We start from the raw sequence: 20,090 nt of genomic DNA, 5'->3' as shown, positions 1-20,090 counted from the left end.
ACATTGCACTCTTCCATGGCAGTTGAGATTTCTGGACGAATCAAGCATTGTTGAGCTATTCTTTTGCATCCATTCAGTTATCCAAGCATTGTAGAACATCTGTTTTTGCATTTGAGGCCTTGAATCCAGCAAATTAACTTCTGCATCTTCATTGAGGTTAGATTTCGACTGCTCCAATTCTTGAAATAATCATGTGCTTATTGTAGATCTTTGATCACTGGTTATGCTGAACTTTAGATCTCTAGATTTCATTAAGTATTGAGTTAGTTAGGATGATTTGAAGTTTGATAGATGAAACTTGTTGTGCTCGATTTGTTTGATATAGTTAGAATTAGATGAAATAAATGTTGGATTGATGATGTGTGTTGAAGGACGATTCCATTGATATATGTTTGGTAAATTTCTGTGCATATTTGTTCTTGAGGTGATGAACACGATGAATGTATGAAGAACTTAGGGTTTTGCTTTTGCAGATCGTGTTTGATCCATGCCTAGCGCGTTTGCATGTGTTTTTCTTGTTAATGATCATGCACTGGTCCACGTAGCGCGTAGTTGGCTGAACGATTGGCTCAGATTGAAGCGTCTTGCCACATCTGATTAATGAAACAGAGCGTTTCAGTAAGTGGCGCCTCAATTCAAATTTGAACTCTCTTCGATCCTTGGCTCGGTCACTTTTCAAATGTTGCTTTGCATTTTATTTCATTACATCATCCATGTTCACATGCCTTCATTCATGATTTTTAATTTTTTCTCTTCATTCAAAAATCATAACTCCAAAAATAATGATCCAAATCACATGAGGTTTTTTGCACAATGATCTTCATGATGTCTACTATTTTTTGATGATTTTTCCAGAATTTGTGCTAGGATGGATTTTTAAATTGCCTAGGGTTTATGTTTGCATGTCATACCTTGCACCTTGCTTGCTATTTTCTTTGTGAAATGATGATGGTTAATCCAATAAACATGAAAATTGACATGCATAAACTAGACATCCTAATGGTCATTTTGGTATAAAGTTTGAATTTTTAGCATTTTTGGTTGATGAGATATGATGTGATTAATGTAGGTGTGACAATGTGTGTCACACCTTTGCTTGCTTGATTTGCTGATTTTATTTACCATGCCAAATAAATGTCAAATGATCTGATGTTATTCAAGATGCTTCTTCTGGATGTTAGGATTGATCATGAATTTTTGTGGATTTTTTAGATTCATTTCCAATTTGTTTGAGATTTTCTTTGCTGGTTGGTCATGTTTGGACTTTTGATGAGTGTTGAACTTAGATGATTTGTGAAATGCTTGATGTTTATCATATGAGCTTGAACTTTTGCACATATATTCTAGACACATTGAAGTTTATCTTGGCTTTGGTTTGAGTCATTTATCACTTGTCATATCTGTTTTAGGATTGCCTTAAGTTGATGTACCAATTTGTGCTTCCTTTGAGTTTGTTAATGCTTACTTTGACTTAGTGAATTTAGTTGACATGCTTATACTTGTCCAAATGCCATGATATTTGGTGTGTTGATCATTTGATGTGTGATCTTTAGCCATGATTTTTCTTGAAATTTATTGAGCCATTATGGAATTAATATGACTTTGATCATTCTGTTGCTTCTATGTGGTTTCAACTTGCCTATCTTGACATGTTTTGATTATGAAATTCTTTTGGTAGTTGATATTGACATGAGACCTTTTGGAATAGTTTCTTATTTGATTGAACTTGATTCTTGTCAATTTTCATGTTCTGTTTTGAATTATTTCTCCCCCTTTGACCCTAGGCTTTGTCCTAGTGGTTTGCTTCTCATGTTTGGAGCTTTGTTTCAGGTTGCACATGCAAGTTACACAATTGATGATGCCTCATCTTGAGAGCATTTGATATTTGCTTTTGAGTACTAACGTGTGTTTTGTAGGTTGATGTTAATTCAATTGGGATTGACTTGTGGCTTATGCATTTGCCTATATTGGTTGTCTGTTGCATTAACTGTTGGTTGTTTATCTGAGTTGTATACTGATTTGTTTGATGTTTCCACAGGTACATTAGTTGCTTAAGTTCATTTTGAACTTGCTTGGTTGCTTAACCAATTAGGTATAACCTCCCTTCTTCATGTAGTCTGGAAGACCTGGCCTGTTACTTGGCCAGGCACCTGTCTGAAGTCCTCCTTAAGAGGCAATGCTTGTGATTGTTTACTTTTTTGTCCCCAAGCAGGAAAAGTCCTTTGATAAGGCAATTGGTAGATAAAAGAGATGTGTAGTCCATCTCCTACTATTCTGTGTGTCATCCCTTTGCTCACATTACATGTTGATGCATTGTGGATCTTAACCCAAGATCTATAGAGTCATTAACTTGTGGAGAGAGTTCCAACTTTCTGAACTCCCACACCTTCTATCATTTGAATGCTCTCCCTGACCAGGGATAAGAGCCATGAGGAAAACCCCTCATATCCTTTCATCTGCTTCACCTTAACTCTCAATGTTAAGGTTAAGAGCACACTTACCCCATTCCAGTTGACTTTAAAGTCTAACCCTTGCTTGAGCCTAATTGCTTGTATATAGTGTGTGCTAAATGACTTTGTTTGATTGATTGCTTAATTCATCTGTGCATGATTGCTTGTTTGCCTTTGTGCATTTTATCATCATTAATTGTGCATTATTGCATGATCATCATTTCATATCTTTGTTATTTGTTTGAGTTTGCCCATTGAGGAATCAACTGTAAGTCCATTCATTGGCCATGGTTCCTATGATTTGGAAGGGATTAAGTGTAAGACCATTTCTTTGGCCACTTATGTCCTCTTTGCTTAGTGCTTGTTTGTTTGTTGTATGTGAGGATGCAATTGTAAGTCCATGTTGTTGGCATTTGTACTCCTATGATCATCCTTTGGAGATTAGAGTAAGCCCAGATAGATTGGCATCTGATATCCATGTTTTGTTTTGTCTTAGGAGATTGGAATAAGTCCATTTATTGGCATCTGATATCCTTGTTTGTTTTAGGAGATTGGTGTAAATCCATTGATTGGTATCCGGTATCCGTGTTTGTTTGTGAGATTGGAATAAGTCCATTTATTGGCATCCGATATCATTGTTTTGTTTTAGGAGATTGGTGTAAATCCATTGATTGGTATCCGGTATCCGCCTTTGTCTGTGAGATTGGTGTAAGTCCATTGATTGGCATCCGGTATCACCTTGCTTTTTATTTGCTTGCTTGCTTTGTTGCCTCATTCCAAAGGACACACTTGAATCGTCTTCTATATGATTTCAAGAGGTGAACTTCTAGGAAGTTTTACACTCCTTCATCCACACCCTTTTTGTTTCAAAACCCCTTCTCACTTGTTGACTTTTAAAACTTGAAATACATATTGTGCAAACATCTTCATGTCTTTTCAAATTAGAAACCTGGACCTTAAGTCCTTGACTTTTCAAACTTCATTTTTATAACACTTCTTTGAATTGAATTCTAATCATACTTTGACCATATTTTGTAAATACTCATAATTGGTTAACTTCACTCATTCAATTGTTTTGTGGCTTTGTCCATTGTTGATATGTTTTCATACATTAGCCATAGGTTTCAATTCTCATAGTGGTTGATGTAAATCTCACCACATCCTTAGTGAGTTGATTGTAAGTCTTCCATACTTATTATAGGGTTAACCCCTCACTAGTATGTTGAAGCTATCCTTGCATGGTGGATTGTTGGTCTTGGTTGAGTTTTCTCCCGTTGATAATGAAAAGCCTTAGTGCTCTTGTTTTAAAATGAACCCACTCATATTTTGGAAATCTTTTAGCCGAACTACGGCGTTTTGATCCTTACCTTCCATGGAGAGGTACGTAGGCAACGGGTTCATCCGTTCAAACACAAAAATAATAAATTGTATATTCTTTTCTCATCTTCCCAATCATGTTTGCACAATATGTCATAAACAAATAAACATTTTTATACAACAAGTGTGAAAAGGGCTCCCTAGGAGTACCTAGGACGTTTTGGGTGCCTAACACCTTCCCATTGCGTAATTAACCCCTTACCCAGATTCTCTGATCTTTTCATTAGTTTTCTATGTGTAAAACTTCTTAGGCTTTTGTTAGCTTTTTAGCCAATCCTTTGGATAAATAAAAGTGCGGTGGCGACTCGATTCTTTGTATGCTTTGCTTTTGATTTAGTCAATAAACCATAAAGTGACGAATACACCGCTACACTTAGTATTTTTTTAGAAAAAATGAGTATTTCCTCTAGAATTTTGACGACATGGTTGCTCAGGTTTTCGACATCAGCAAGATTTGTCGATCACCAGTTATTTAAGTGCGAACAATTGTTTTGTTCAAAATGAATAACTATTTCTCAGTCTTATCCCAGGGAACACGTGGAAGACATTTAAAAGTGAGAGGCATGCAAACATCTACGTGGCAAAGGCCGAGGAGAGAAAGTTATGAGACCGTAATTTTACACTTGTATAAATTGGAGTTCTAGTGTTAGGATTCAAGGTGTTCATTTGATTTCACTATAAAAAATTCAAAAAGATTCAAAGTATCCAACATAGAGAAAAACGAGTTTCATTGAGAAAATGTATGAATCTTGAAACATCATTTCTATTCAAATGCAAAGCTTTTTTACTTAATCTTACTTTCTATACAAATATTTTTTTATTCTTATTTTAATATCATTGTCATTTGACATCTGCTTTACAAATTTCTAACATTTTAACATTGTCGCAAACACTTACATTTCTAAACAATCCATTTTTTACATTACTTCTTTTCAAAGATTTCAACCAAGTTGAAATACTTCATATTTCTACACAAAACTATAAGAAGGCTTTTAGCATTATATCTTAGGATTATCTGGTTGATCCTGTAAGTAACATTCAATAAGAGACCAACATTTGTTTACCAAATTTCATAGTAAACAAATTGGAACACCTAGTGGGACCCGTGCTAAAATTATTTTTATCTTTTATAGATATCATAATTTTTTCTTATAAAATTGTCTGCGTACATGAATTATTTTGAGTAGTTTATATGCGTTTGAAAAGTGGAAAGTCTTTACCAAAAATGTCGCATCCTCCTATAGATGATCCCAATTCACAAAATAATCCTCAAAATGTAGTAGAACAACCAGTCAGATTGATGGTTCAAGAGGCAGTTATTTCAACGCCCATTAGAATAACTACTTCGGTGATATCGTCAATGTTAGTTACACCATTACCGTCATAGGGGATGACACCCCCACCACATCCAGTGAATGCCCTATTTAACCCTACAGTTGCAAGACCATTGTTTGATTTTTCACATGCCAATGAATAATAGGGAATGCCCTTATGGCATGCTACCGTCGATGATGGCTGGCCTACACACTAATATTTCAATCTTTAGTGACAATGCAATGGCCATTGGGCCATCATATAATCCACATCATTCTTTTGATTCAACCATAAACAATATGGTTCGACCAAGAGGGATAGACTAAATCCCTCAAATAACGATATCTTTAAATACGAACTCAATGATGGCCATGAGGAAACAGATGGATGAGAGTAACTTAGAATTGGTTAACATGTTGACCCAACAAATGGGAACCATATTTAATCATTTTATTACGAATAAAAACAAAACCTATGAGTTATTGGCCTATCAAATGGGTCGAATAGCTGCTTTTTTTGGAACGCCTCAAGTTCAAACTTGACCAACTCCTCAAACGCCTAAAAACAGGATAACCCGAGTAAATTTAGGCCAAAATCAGGGTTTTCGACCACCATAACCCACCCCAAATAAATAAGATGAGGAATACATAAGCCATCACAATCCTAGGCATGTAGTGGTCCAGAGGAACCAAGATGTCGACCAGGTTCTTTGACATGTCCAACAAAACAACTTTAGGGGACATAACAACATAGCTAATGTGGTTGAACAGATTTTGGCCTAGAATGGCCGTAATGTGGGACTTCATAGGCTCAATTTTATATCTCATTTCTCAGAATAAGTTCGAAAAATGGAGCTGGCCAGGGGTTATAAAGTTCTCAAGTTTACCAAGTTCGCTAACGATACTAGTGAGTCAATAGTTGAACATGTCGACAGGTATCAAACAGAGGTTGGAGAAATTAAGAACAATGAGAATTTGAAGATGAAGTATTTTCCATATTCTCTAACAAAAAGAGTCTTCACTTGGTTTACCACACTCTATTCAAATATCGAGTCAATTGAAGAGATTGTTCCATGAACAATTTTACATGGGTCAGTTGAAGATAAGTTTGAAGGAGTTGGCTAGTGTTAGGAGAAATGTTCTTGAGTAGATTCATCATTATCTAAATAGATTTAGACTTCTTAAACTAAGGTGCTTTACACAAGTCCTTGAACACGAGTTAGTCGAATTGGCTGTAGGTGGCCTGGATTATTTCATTAAGAAGAAACTGGACACTTAATAACTTATAGACATGACACAATTGACAGATAGGGTTCGCCAGGTCGAATGCTTGAAATTTGAAAAAAGCCAGAACGAATAAGTATCATAAGAAAAACAAGGTCGTATACGTAGAGATAAATGAATATCTCTCAGACCTAGGCGACGTGTATGTCGAAGGGAGTAAGGTCAATGTGGTTGAACTTAAGCCAGTACCCCATACGTATGTAAATTTATGACGTCGTTGAACGGGAAGAATCCTGTCGAACCCAACAAGAATGATAAATTCGTCACAAAAATATATACTTTTGATATGACAAAGTGTGACAAAATATTTGATTTACTAGTCACTGATGGGCAGATTATAGTGCTTATGGGCCTAAAAACTCCTCCATTATAACAAAGGGAAAATAGATATTTTTGTAAGTACCATAATTTTTTGGGTCATAAAACTTCTCAATGCATGCTTTTTAAGGATCTGGTGCAAAAGGCATTGAAAAAAGGCAAATTGCTATTTGGCAAGAAGCCAAAGGTGTCGATGCAAGTGGATGCTGACCCACTTCAAACTGAAGATGTTCACTATGCTAGTTCAATTGAGATCCTAATGGTGGAAGCTACTGATGGCTTCGACATGGAGGTCGAGAAAGGTGAACAGATTTCTGCAGTTACTAACTTCAACACCTTATTATGCCCAAGCTAATGGCCAAGTTGAAGTTGCCAACAAGATCGTGATTAGTTTAATAAAGAAGCACGTGGGTAAAAATCCAATTAATTAGCATAGAACTTTAAACCAAGTGTTGTAGGTATGTCGAAACTCTCCTAAAGAGTCGATTAATTCCACACCATTTTGACTTGTTTTTGGTCATGATGCAATACTCCCTTTAGAAATTCATTTGTAGTCAATTAGAATTCAAAGTAAATATGAGATTCCAACTGAGAATTATTGGGGTGTGATGGTGGATGAATTGAGTGATTTGGATAAAGAAAGATTAGTTGCTCCAAATGTCTTAATGAGACAAAAAGAAAGAGTAGCTAAGGCATATAATAAGAAAGCTAAATAAAAAAACTTTCATGTTGGGAGACTTAGTTTGGAAAGTCATCTTGCCCATGGACAAAAAAGCTATAACATTGGGAAAATGGTCCTCTAATAAGGAAGGACCATTTAGAATTCTACAAGCGTTCACAAATAATGCATATGAGGTCGATGGATTGACCCCCGAAGGTCGAAGCTTGTGAATAAGTGGAAAATATTTAAAATAGTATATGTCTATATTACAGGAAATCCATATTAACATAGAATAGAAATATCACTTCAAATTTAAAAAAGGCTAAAAGTTATTGGCCTGAATGTCAAAATGCCACAAAAGGCATATTTAACAGTTTATAAAAATCCAAAACGTCGTTCAAATGACATACAAACCTTAACAAAATAATGATAAAATTCAAGTCCTAGAAAGGGAATAGGGCTTTGAGCCTGTCATATTGGATCTTCGCTGTAGACAGGCGACAACCGACTTGTGAAATTGTGGAATCAAAACCATTAGTCTCAACATCCAGAGTACTGACATTCTCTAGATGTTAGATTCCAAACAAGGACTCTTCATCTATTTGTTCTTGACTGACCTTCCAGATTTCTAAAGCAGCGACAACTCCATCTTCTTGGAAAAGAGTATCTTTTAGTTGTGAAGCATGGTTGCAGACGTCAAACTCTCAATATGAGAGATTAAAAGTGGGACTTAGTATTTTTCAGAAAAAATGAGTATTTCATCTAACATTTCGAGGACATAGTTGCTCAGGTGTTCGACGTCATTAAGATGCGTCGATAAACAATTATTTGGGTGCAAATAAGTGTTTTGTTCAAAATGACTAACTACTTCTCAGTCTTATCCCAAGGAACACGTGGAAGACATTCAAAAGCGAGATGCATGCAAAAATTTACGTGGCAAAGGCTGAAGAGACGAATATTATGAGACAATTATTTTACACTTGTATAAATAGGAGTTCTAGATTTCACTACAAAAACTAAAAAAGACTAAAAGTATCCAACGTAGAGAGAAATGAGTTTGACTGAGAAAATGTATGAATCTTGAAACACCATTTCTATTCAAATGCAAAGCTTTTTACTTAATCTTACTTTATGTGCAAATTTGTTTTCATTCTTCTTTTAATATCATTGTCACTTTACATTTTCTTTAAAAATTTATACCCTTTTAACATTGTCGCAAGCACTTACATTTCCAAACAATCCATTTTTTTACATTACTTATTCTCAAAGATTTTGACCAAGTCGAAATACTTCACCTTTATACACAAAACAATAAGAAAGCTTTTAGCACTATGTCCTAGGATTATCTGGTTGATCCTCTAAGTAACCTTCAATAAGAGACCAACGTCTGTTTACCAAATTTCATAGTAAATAGTATGCCTTGAGGCATGTAACATTGCATTCACATATACATGCACACCCTTAATTTGTCTTTATGCATGTTTATTGAAGGGTGGATATGATGGTTAGTTAATAGAAAATGTAGAAAAAAATGGAAACAATCAGATTTATCTTATTGCACATGTTGTGATAAAAGCCGAGACAAGAGACTCGTGATAATGGTTTTTGAATCTATTATTAAAAGATATGACTAATATCATGAAAATGTCTTGTGGTTTCATTTCTAACCAACAAAAGGCCATTCCTAAATTTTTGTGTGGTTATTAACTTTGCATATCTATTTATAAGATATTAACACTATTATGTTTTTATAGGGTTTTGTACCGGCCATTACTAACCTGGGGCCGAATGTAGAACACAAGTTGTGTGTTAAACATTTTTATGGAAATTAGAAGAAGAAGTATCTTGGTAGACACTTGAAAAAATTACTCTGGTAGGCAGGTAGGGAAACCGTAATGTCAGATTGAGAAATAGCCATAAAAAATAAGGATATCAATGAGAATGCTTAGAAAGACATGATAGAAATTCCACCTCCAATGTCGAGTAGGTATGCCTTTGCACCAACATTCACTGTGATTCGCAGGTAAATAACATGTGTGAGGCGTTCAACATGCCTATATGGGAGTACAAAGACAAGCTCATCATCACTTTGCTCGAACGTTTAAAGCATTACATCATAATTAGGATAGTGAAGCAAAAGAATCTAATGAGTTGATTCAGAGGCACAATTTTCCTAAGATGGATCAAATAATAGAAAGGTTAAAGTGATCGAATGGGGGTTGGAAAATAACTTGGCATGATGATTATGCATTCAATATCTTTAGTGTCACCAATGGTATTGTCACTTTCGAGGTGAACTTACAACAACATTAATGCGCTTGTCATAAATGGACTCTGAGTGGCATTCCATGTGTCCATTCTATTTTTTGTATTATAGGTACACAAAAGGCTGAAGTAAATCCTTTTATGTTAGCATATTATAGGTACGCCTGTTATAAACTAGTGATGCAAACTGTTTTGAATGCTTGTGATGCAAACTGTGTTGGATACTTGAAATTGACATGTGTTGAATACTTGCAATGCAAAATATGTTGGATACTTGGATTTATATGCAAAAATGTGTTTAATACTTATGATGCAACTGTGTTGGATACTTGGAATTTACTTGTGATGCAAACTATGCTGGATACTTGGAATTTAATTATAATGAAAATTATGTTGGAATATGCCCGTGTCAGAGTAATCTGAACTTGTTATGCATACTTGCTAATCTAAACATGTTGGATACTTGGAATTTACCAAATGTGTTGAATTTATACCAACTTGTTATGCAAATCTGTGTTGAATATTTGTGATGCAAATTGTGTTAGAATGTGCATGTGTTGGAGTAATCTGAACTTGTTATGCATACTTGCTAATTTGAACTATGTTGAATACTTGCATACTTGAGATAATCCAAACTTATTATGCATACATGCTAATATGAACTAATGTGTTGAAGTAATATGTTATGCATACTTGAGCTAATCTAAACTAATGTGTTGAAGTAATATGTTATACATACTTGAGCTAATCTAAAGTTGAAGTATGCTTACTTTATATGTATTAACTATCATTACTTGACATGATATAATATGTTATACTCATATATATATATATATATATATATATATATATATATATATATATATATATATATATATATATATATATATATATTTTATGATTTACTTATGCATGTTGGACATGATATAATGTGATAAACTATGTTAAATTTACTTAAATAGGAAATCAATCTTCTTGGACAAGATTGTGGCATGCAGCTAGTGGGGAATCAATTAATTTATTAGTCATGAGAAGAGCTTCAGGTAGACCTAAGAAGAAAAGAAACAAAGCTAACGATGAACCATGTTTAAGCAACGCACTACCATGAAATTTAACAACTGTAAAGTGTAAGAGTTGTGGAACTTTTGGGAACAACTCAAGAACTTGCAAAGGGAAAATAGTGGTAGATTGACACTTGCCCAAATATGGTAGAAAATCTAATGAACAAAGGAGAGCATCAAACAAGGAATCACCTACTGTGTTGACTCAAGGATCATAAGCTCCACAAATACAAGAACGAGGTCGTCCTCGAGATTTTGAGTGCCATGTCGAAATTATGAATTTGGTGCCCTTTTTCTTAATTCATATTTTTTTTTACCAGATTTATAAGTTATATAATTGTAAAAAAAGTAAAAAAAGTAAAAAAATTACATTAATATTGAAAAGTTTACACCAAATCAAAACTATAATAAAATTATGACAAAAATAGTTGTAATGTATATATCAATTCGAATATGTATCAGTAGCATTCCAATTCCCACACTACCTGCAACCTCTTGCTATTAATCTTTGAATATCATCCTCCTAGCATTTTTTGCTGCAAAATCACCAATAATCTGATCAAAATCAAGATTCTTCAAATAATAATCTTCAATTGAAATCAAAGCAAGACTATTTAATATAATATGTGACATTGTCGATCGCAAATAAGATTTTAGGAATTTTAATTTTGAAAAACTCCTCTCAACCGATGCAATAGTAACAAGGATAGTTAATATTATTCTATAAGTTATGCATGCATTAGGAAAACAATTGAATATCTTAAGAGAACTATATATCATAAAACTATAATTTGATTCAACTATTAAAATCTCTTTGATGACTTTTAATTCTTCATATAAAATTTCACCATCAAGATCATAAGATTTGTCATATTTCAAATAAGTTTCAAGATTTATGCAAGATAATTTCAAGTTCTCACTAGAAAATGACTTAATTCTTTCAATATTAAACAAAAATCCAAAAAATTCTCATATGTGCTATATTACTCAAATCTTTTATTAAGTGAGCCAATTACTTGATCTACAATGTATAAAAAACAATGAATCCTAAAATACTCTTCAACAGACTCAAGATTTCATTATGTGAATTCAGATGAATTTTCATCATAGTGTTTCAGCACTAGCAATAGGCTTTGAAAATCCAGATTCTCTATATTTTTTCAAGTGAGTAATCAAATCTTTTATTAGTTGTATAGCCAGATCAATTCACATGTCTTTTGTTATAAACTTTTGCTAATTTCATTAAAAACAAACAACAAATCAAACCAGATAGTCATAGTTAGTAAAAACTCAAAGTTCTCAATTCCATGATGTGCTAAAGATTTAGCTTCACTCTTAATCTTTGGATCATTATCTTGTTTAGGTAGTTGAAGTCAAGCTTCTCTTATGTCTGAAGCTTGAGTTTTAATTGCATTTATACTATTCACGTGACTTTCCTAACGTGTTTGTAAAAATGGTTTGAGAGTTAAGCCTTTCACATTATCTCTTAAAATTTTCCAACGCTTTGTGGAATGAGAGAATATAGCGTAAATATGTTGTAGTACTCTAAAAAAATCTCTAGCTTTAGAACAAGAATTTGTAATGCCACATAGTGTCAAGTTAAGACTATGACAACCACATGGTGTCTACAATGCTCAAGGATTTATATCTAACATTTTTTATACACCTTGATGTTTTCCTTTCATGTTTGATCAATTATCACATCCTTACGCTTTCACATTATTAATATCAAGAACAAGAGTTTTTAAAATATTTTATAATTCTTCAAACAAACCTTGGCCAGTTGTATCATCAACTTAAAAAAAAATTTATAAAAAAAACTCTTTTATCTTTATTGGACTTGTAGAAACATCCACAGAACATAGTATGAAAGTCATTTGTTCTTGGTGATTTACATCAGGAGTGCAATAAAGTGTCACAGAAGAGTATTTTACTTTGTGATCTTTTGAATTATCACACTTTTAACTTCACTACATAACATATTAATCAATTCATTTTAGATCTTATGACTAAGATAATGGAAATTAATTTCTTTATTTTTGATGCGGTCAAGGTGCCTTTGCATAACATGATCCCATTCGACAATCATCTCAACAAGAGAAAATTTTTCTCATTCGTTTGTACATTGATCTTGTTATTTGTTACACGAAAATCTAAATTTTGTCTAGAAAGATATCTAACAATAGAAATTATCCTAACCAAAATATTCTTCAAATGTTCTTTTTTTTCTTCTTATAAGCTCTTAAAGATGTTTATTACAATAATGAATATAATGTGATGATGAAAAATGCCCACCAAGGATATCTTTAGGATCATTCACAATTGACACATTATAAGATACAATGTGAGGATAGATATATATTATTATTTTATTATTATTATATTTTAAGCTTATAAAAATATTAATATGAATTCTAATATATATATATATATATATATATATATATATATATATATATATATATATATATATATATATATATATATATATATATATATATATATATATATCTCGTTAAAAAATAAATTTATATATAGTTTTAAAAAATTGGTGCCCCTAAAAAGCCGGTGTCTTGTACCATCGCTCCTCCCGAACATCCTCTGGGACTCTGTACAAGAATCAAGTTGATTGAGCATGTTGTAAAATGTGAAACCTATCACTTTTTTTGTAATGGATCACATGTTATTTGTGAAACATATAACTTTTTATTTATAATGTATCAAGTAATGAATCACATATTTTTTGTGAACCTATTAATTTTTATAATGGATATATGTTTAATGAAATGTTCTGTGTTCAAGTAACTTCAATACAGTGGTATATCCATACATAGTTTGTCCAAACATAATGGATCTATGTTTAATTGATATTGTGTATTCTATATTATTTATGAAATGTTGGACAACATGTAATTTGTGTATCCAACACAACAGGTGATCAACAGAGTAGAATACTAAGTAAATTCAACACAATAGTCATTACTTATCATTACATTATCATTACAACATTACAAGAAACATGACTTTTACAAAATTATCAACACAATACTAAATTTAACATAATCATTACATTAACACAATAACTACAACAAAATTAGTTAGGTAAGATTCCATTCCATTAAATTTACATTACCGAGTCATTACAATAACATCAATATAGTCATTACATTATCCAAGGAAGAATTAAATCATCCAATGACAAAATCACATTATCTAACAATGTCTTTTTTGATGAATAAGATTATTAAAACCCAATACAAAATTAAAAAAATCAAAAATTTGATCTTCTTCTTCGGGTCATCTTTAATCTTATTTGCTAAATCATTCTTCTTCTTCAAATTATTTACCTTTTACAAAAGTGAGTTAATCACTTTCTGCGAACTTTCTAACATTTGCTCATCATACCAGTAAAAAATGAATATCTTTTTCTTCCTTATAACTGAATAATACAAAAAAGAATGTGGAATTAAGAAATTACTCAAAAATCAGATTTGAAAAGATGAAAATACAAACTAAGAATTAGGGATTTAAATGTACCTTGAACAATCCACAACCATAGAACCTCCGTCCATGATTCTAAGGTGTCCATGTAGTCGCAAGTGGTGAATCCAAACCATAATAACATCCTTCTCCTTCTAGAATGAGAAAAAAAATTGACATTTTTCACAGACTCTGAATCCATAACTTCCACACAACTAAGAATGAACGAGTTTTCACCCAATCCGAATGGATGAGTTTTCACGCTATTAAAGCAGACAATGGAGGAGAACTAGGGCACTAAATAACGAATGAAGACGAAGAAAACAAAAGAACGTGAAAATTTCTCCCCTTTTATGTTCAATTTTAATATTATATTAAGTATTTTTAATATTTAATAATTTGCTTTTGCTTAATTATAAATAACCTAACATATACAATCTAACACATTAAAAAAATGACACATAAGCATTTTTGGGAGCAAAATTGGGTTTGGGGGACAAAAATTGTTTAAAAATAAAATAAGGTGATTAATTTCATGAGCATAGCAAAATAAGGAGACAAAAACTATAATTTAGCCTTTTATTTATTAAACTTAAAAATATTAAAATTAATTTTAAATATTATGTAAATTTTTGTCGTGAAATTTTTTATTGTATTTTACTATGAAAATTATGATGAAAAAGAAAGAAGAGGGATGAAGCATGGAGAATGGAAGAAAATCTAAAAAGAGTACAAGAAGCATGTAAGTTGCAGCGCACACATAAGCATAGTGGCACGATTAAACATCATCAAGTAATATTGACACTTAAAAGATACAACGGCACAATAAATTAAAGATGATATACATTTTTAAATTTCAATGTTTCTCTTGATAAATTAAAGTATGACTCTTAAATCTCATTTTCAGTATGAAGATGATATACATTTTACATAGGAGACAATTTTTGAGACTCTGTGAATGATATAAAAAAATCATCAATGCTTCGAAATTCTTGGTTCTTCAAGTTAATAGGGTGAATGTATAAGATCCATTTTTTAGGATGACATAGTAATTTTTAAGTTTTACGATTGGAAAAAGTTCCTTTTAGGTATTTAGCTATACTAGTAAAGACTATTAATTGATAGAGGAGGAATACATAATACTTGTCATTTGAACTCCTTAAAAGTAGGTTGTGGGTTTGGAATAATAGATTTTTCATCCTTTGAGGTGATTTTTTTTATCAATAATTTGTTTAATTGTGAAACAATAATGTGGGCTTTGTGATAGGAATATTGGTAGAGGGCTCTAACCAGAGGTCATTACCTTTGAAATGAGATTTAGTTAAAATGTATGGTCCAATGATATATCCATCTCCTTTTATCTTTAGGGATCCTAAGATAGTTAAATATGTTGAGAAGATGCTACATTGTTGGTACCAAACTATGATTTGGTCTTTGATGATGATGTGAATGTGATATACAATGGATTGTTGACCTCATTTTGAGATGATATCTAGGTAGTAAGGTTGTTTTAAATCAATGTTAGTAAAGTTATATTTAGCCTCAAATCGGTGTGACTTGGTCGTGCTAACCCAAATCATTAGAAAATGGACACTTTGAGTTTGAGGCTTCACGGAGGATGTGCATGTTTATTTTGTAATGGAGTTAGCGAGATGATTATTTTTCTTTATTACATAGTTTTATTGTATCTTACTAAAGATAGTTAATATTGGCATCATGATTCGAGTGGTTAGTATCTTTTAGAGAAGAAGATATGTTGAGAAGATGCTACATTGTTGGTACCAAACTATGATTTGGTCTCTGATGAGGATGTGAATGTGATATACAATGGATTGTTGACCTCATTTTGAGATGATATCTAGGTAGTAAGGTTGTTTTAAATCAATGTTAGTAAAGTTATATTTAGCCTCAAATCGGTGTGACTTGGTCGTGCTAACCCAAATCATTAGAAAATGGACACTTTGAGTTTGAGGCTTCACGGAGGATGTGCATGTTTATTTTGTAATGGAGTTAGCGAGACGATTATTTTTCTTTATTACATAGTTTTATTGTATCTTACTAAAGATAGTTAATATTGGCATCATGATTCGAGTGGTTAGTATCTTTTAGAGAAAAAGATATTCCTTTATTGTAGCTTTAAGTCTTGTCCATAGATTAAAAGAGTTGAGTGTCCTTTAAGATTGGGCTCATACTCCTCAAAACTTATTTTATCACATGGTAATCAAATATATTAGCAATTTTAACCTTTTCACAGTGTTATATACAAATATTCTTTAAAAAATAAATATAGATTTTATCATTAGTGAAAATAAATATAAATTGACATTGGTTTGGAATTCATTAATATGCACGATTTGAAAGTATAAAAAGAATATCACTTTCTCCACTTAGACTATTAGATTATGTTGGTTGAGGGAGACTATTTGATGGTTTTACATTTTAAAAAATACCATATCATTTATTAATTAATCTGATTTATTAAATACCTAATCATAAAATCTCAACCCAAATTATAAATGTTATTCAACATGATTTTAAACTTTATCAAATGGATGTTAAATATGTTTTTTTATAACGGCTACATAAATGAAGAGGTATATCTCTCTCAACATTCTGGTTTTGAGGATCAGGATAATCCTAACTACACCCTCTGGTCACTCTTATAAGTAAATTTGAATTTTTTGGTACATTTGACCATTAATGTATCTAATTCATATATGGACTAGATACATTAGTGGTCAAATGTATCAAAAAAGTCAAATTTGCTTATAATAGTGATCAGATGATGTATGTTTTTAAACTTAAGAAAGCCCTATATGGTCTTAAACGAGCTCCAAGAGCTTGGTATTAGCGCCTAAGTGGATTTTTAATCAAGCAAGGATTCAATCATGGTAAGTAGACACCATTTTTTTTATTAGATGTAAATAAAATCATATTACTTTAGTTAAAATATATGTTGATTATATTATTTTCGGTTTTACTAATGAAACTCTTTGCCAATAGTTTGAAAGTTCGATGCATGGTGAATTTGAAATGTCTCTCATGGGAGAGCTCACACACTTCTTAGGATTGAAAATTAATCATGCCTAAGAAGGAACCTTCATAAGTCAAATGAAGTATTGCTTGGAACTTCTCAAGAAGTTCGATATGCAAAATTCGTGAAACGTCTCAACACCTAAGGCTTCAAACATGCTAATTGACAAAGACAAGAATTGAGTTGAAATGGACATCATTGAATATAGAGGTATTATAGGATCCTTACTTTATTTAATGGTGAGTAGACCATATATTATGTTTAGTGTGTGTGTGTATGCTAGACATCAGGTGTCACCTAGGAAATCCCACTTTAAGATCATAAAAAGAATTTTGAGATTTTAATGGAACCTCATAACACGGTCTTTGGTTTCCCAAAGGTAGTGCATGTAGCTTAGTACATTTTTTATTTTGACTTTGTGGGGTGAAAATCATATAGGAAAATCACTAGTGGTACTTGTCATTTGTTTGGAAATTGTTTAGTTTCTTGGCACTATAAGAAGTAGCATAGCGTTGCTCTTTCTAGCATCGAGGCTGAATATGTAGCTGATGATAGTTATTATGCACAAATCTTATGGATAAAGCAACAATTTTTAGATTATGATTTAAAACTTGGTTGCATTTTGATCAAGTGCGATAACACTAGCGCAATAAGCCTCACTAAGAATCTGGTACTTCACTCTCGAATTAAACATATAGAAATCCGATATCATTTTCTAGAGATCATGTTGAAAAAGGGGACATTGTTTTTGAAAGTGTTGATACAAAAAATTAGCTTGCTGGAATTTTTACAAAACCATTATCATCGGAACCTTTTCATAAGATATGAGGGAAATGGGGAATCCTAGATTCCTCTTGCTTTAAATAGATTGAGATTTTTGTTTAGTTTCTTTTGTTATTTGTAATTTGTTTCTAGTAACACTCTCTTGTAGGAAATCATAGCTTCACCACCTTATTGGTATGTTTCTATAGCTCTTGTGTCCGGTTATGTAATTGCATCTTTATTTGTTTTACATATGTTCATTGGTTTGCTTATTGCATTCTTAATGTCACACATTCATCTATAATATGCTTATGATTGTTCATCTTTGCATTTTAATTATTTTTAAATGTGTGCTGTTAATTATGTGCATTTGAGCATTCATATACTTGTTCATGCATTATTTAATATTCCTCTCATAGTAGTTTTGATCACTTAATTTTGTTTTTGTGAAATGATGTTGCATGTCTATTTGCATATGTCTTGCATGTAACATGTCTATTTCAGTGTTCTGTATCTGATATTTGATATTGTATATTCTTCTTATCTATTAAGTTCAAGTGTTCATCTAGAATTTATCTTTCGTTGCTCGTTATTTGGTGTTTAAGGGGGAGAAGTTGTAATGTGTGTTTAGATCTGTTTTATTCATTTTATGCTATTATGAGTGCAATGTTTTAAGGGGAGCACATACATTTGTTTGCTTTGGCTCAAAGTCGACTCAATTTTAAGTGAAAGCTTTCCAAACATAAAAAAGGGGGAGACTGAAGTTGCATGTCTTAAATACATTAAGGTGGAGAACCACAATACGATTTTGTTGCTTGCACTGCAACAAATAACACTTTTTATGACGAAGCTTTCACCATGAACAATATTAAACCGTGGGTGTATGTAATGGGCGTGCCTTGTTTTATTTTAAAAAAATCAATCTGTTACCTCGGTTTTATGAAAAACCGACATAAATATATGTTAAGGGTTTGAGATTCGATTCCCATCTCCTGCAGTTTTATGTTTTATATGGAACCAAAAAGGCGCCTTAAATTTATATAGATTTTACGTTGGATATGTTACCTCAGTTTTCATTAAAACCGAAATAAGTACTCTCTAATTTTTTATTATTTTTTGAACCAAAAAGGCGCATTTATTTTTTATAGATTTTACATCAGATATGTTACCTCAATTTTCAATATAACCGCAATAAATACTCTTTATATTTTTTATTCACTAAGTTTCTACCTCATTCACTTCTCGAGCCCTAGCAAAAGAACACTTCTTCTCCAGCCAATAAAAGAAAACTTATTCTCTAAAGATCCCTAGCGAACTAAACAACTCTCTCACCATTATTCTTCGGTATTCTATTATTTTTGTTGTTGTTCTTGTTATTTCTTTGGTTCATTAGTGTTGTTCTTGTTATTATCTATTAATGTTGTTCTTGTTATTCTCTTTATATTTTTTAATCCCTCAGTGCCTACCTCATTCACTTCTCGAGCCCTAGCGAAAGAACACTTCTTCTCCAACCAACGAAAGAACACTTATTCTCCAAGGAGTATGAGAATGGAGTGAAGTTTCATTTGTATAAACAACATAAACGAACCCTAATGAAGAGCGTTAAACAACGAGAGCCATAAACACATACCATCTTCAATACGAAGATGTTATGCGTTTAGGGCTCTCTTTTCTTCTTCAAAAATCCAAATCATTCTTTTTTACTTCTTCTTCAGAGATCTGGTACATCAAACACCGCTACTAATATTTTTTTCATATTGCTGTTGTTGTTGTTGTTGTTGTTGAGATCCGAAACCCTAGAGTTTTTGCTGTTATTATTTATGTTGTTTTTGTCAATGTTGTTGTTCTTGTTGTTGAGACCCTAAACCCTAGAGGTTGTTTATTGACGTTGTTGTTATTGATATTTTTATTGTTTATTGACGTTGTTCTTCTTGATGTTGTTGTTGTTTTCTTGTTGTTTCTGTTGTTGATGTTGATATTGAGATTATGTTTTTTGTGATTCTTTGTGCAACTCTCATCTTGTTCTATTCTAGTTGAGTTTATCATATCTAACATCAATTTTTTGTTTCACTAACCCCTCTTTGA

This window comes from Lathyrus oleraceus, chromosome 1 (genome assembly GCF_024323335.1).
Source record: "Lathyrus oleraceus cultivar Zhongwan6 chromosome 1, CAAS_Psat_ZW6_1.0, whole genome shotgun sequence".
In the NCBI taxonomy this organism is placed as follows: Eukaryota; Viridiplantae; Streptophyta; class Magnoliopsida; order Fabales; family Fabaceae; genus Lathyrus; species Lathyrus oleraceus.
Note: the sequence above shows the minus strand (reverse complement) of the source record.